This window comes from Canis aureus, chromosome 29 (genome assembly GCF_053574225.1).
Source record: "Canis aureus isolate CA01 chromosome 29, VMU_Caureus_v.1.0, whole genome shotgun sequence".
NCBI classification, from domain to species: domain Eukaryota; kingdom Metazoa; phylum Chordata; class Mammalia; order Carnivora; family Canidae; genus Canis; species Canis aureus.
This window is the reverse complement of record NC_135639.1, coordinates 29,790,922-29,792,684: the sequence shown is the minus strand read 5'-3', so window position 1 is coordinate 29,792,684 and position 1,763 is coordinate 29,790,922.

Sequence of the window (1,763 nt, the reverse complement as noted above, 5' to 3'; positions counted from 1 at the left end):
GTGTCGGTGGGGTTCCCTCCCAGGCACTGTCCTGCTTCTAAGGAGCTTAGTGTCCAAGCTGTGCTGGGGGTGATTCCCGAAGCGACACCTCCAGAAGCTGCTCTAGCTCCCCATCCCTCTGCCTGCAGGACAGTGAGCGGCTCGACCGACACCCCTAGGGTCGCCGTGACTGACCAGGGCCTCAGCAAAACTACGGGGATGGCCACACGTGTCGCCGCGGCCCCTGGTGAGCGAGCGCTCTCTCAGACACCGAAGCACCTTGCACTCAGCAGGCCACTGCAGGGAGCCTGCAAGGGCTTGGGGTTTGCCTTTTTCTTTTGAAGGCTTGGACATCCCTCATCTGTCTCTTGGCACCTTTCCCACTTCCCCAGAATCCTCGAGGAGTAAAGATCACATCTGCGAATATCTTGGGCTCACACATTCTTGCTATTCTTTGGCCTATGATGAATTAGGAGCTCCTTTGTTCTCTGCCCATTAGCTTGCAGGCCATTCCTTCTGTTGTAGGGAAAAAAGCACCCACGAGTTGAGTTTCTGTACTGCTGTGACATCTGTCCATGTTCTAGAAACCTGCTGTTAGAAATGCATCTTAACATAGGGAGAGTATGCAGAGAAGGCGCATCTGAGCAGGAGGGCCTTCTGAAGAGCTTTCTACTCACGACTGAGACACCCCTCCCCACGCCAGGTTCACGCTGTGTGAATCTATGCTGGAATCTGATGCAGGATGTTCACCCGTGCCACAATATTGAAAAATTCAGGGGATTGGCTCAACTAGACCTGTCACATCATGCTGCTGCTACAAATTAAGGGAAAATATTAGGTGACAGGAGTGGGTACCCTAAGCAGCAGAGGGCTTCTAGACCTTACTTTTCCCCCTTTCTGCTCTTCTGTGTTTTACACAATTGATGTTTTAAATTTCCATTTGTGAAGTCAAGATATCGAGGAGGAATGCAGTCCCAGTCACCCCAGGGGACACTGTTCCTCACTGCCACCTGAGGATGTTAGCGTGGGGTGTGTTCTAGCTCTTTCAGTACCTTTGCCTCTTCTTTGCCCCCACCAGCTGTTTCCTTAACAGAAGAGTCTTTGAGTGAATTTTGGCTCAAGGCTGAAGACACAAAGGCCTGGCCGCTCTCAGCAAGTCAGAAACACTGCTTGGGTGCCTCCTTCTGCCACGGCACTTCTCTCGGGTAGGCTTGATGCTCTCTTGTCCTGGGGTGGGAGCTTCTAGGTTACAAGAGAGGGGCTGTACCCCTTGGGCAGTGGTTTTCAACCCAGGGCACATGGGAACCAGCTGAGAAGTTTTTAAAAACTCATGGGTTCACTTATACAGGGAGTTTAAGAAAGGGATTATAAGCGGAAAGGAGAGAAAATGAGTGGGAAAAATTAGAGAGGGTGACAAAACATGAGAGACTCCTAACTCTGGGAAACAAGGGGTAGTGGAAGGGGAGGAGGGCAGGGAAGATGGGGTGACTGGGTGACAGGCACTGAGGTGGGCACTTGACGGGATGAGCACTGGGTTTTATATTATATGTTGGCAAATCGAAATCCAATAAAAATATACATATAAAAAATTAAAAAAATAAAATTAAAAACAAAACAAACAAACAAACAAACAAACCCATGCCTTGGATCCCTACGACTAAGTGACAGGAATCTCTGAGGTGGAGCTGGGGCAGGAGTCAAGACAGAGCAGGGTCTGAAGGGGCCAGGACTTCCAGGCACCACAAAGGGCCCTAGAGCCCAGGCACGTTTGGCTTGAACAACAA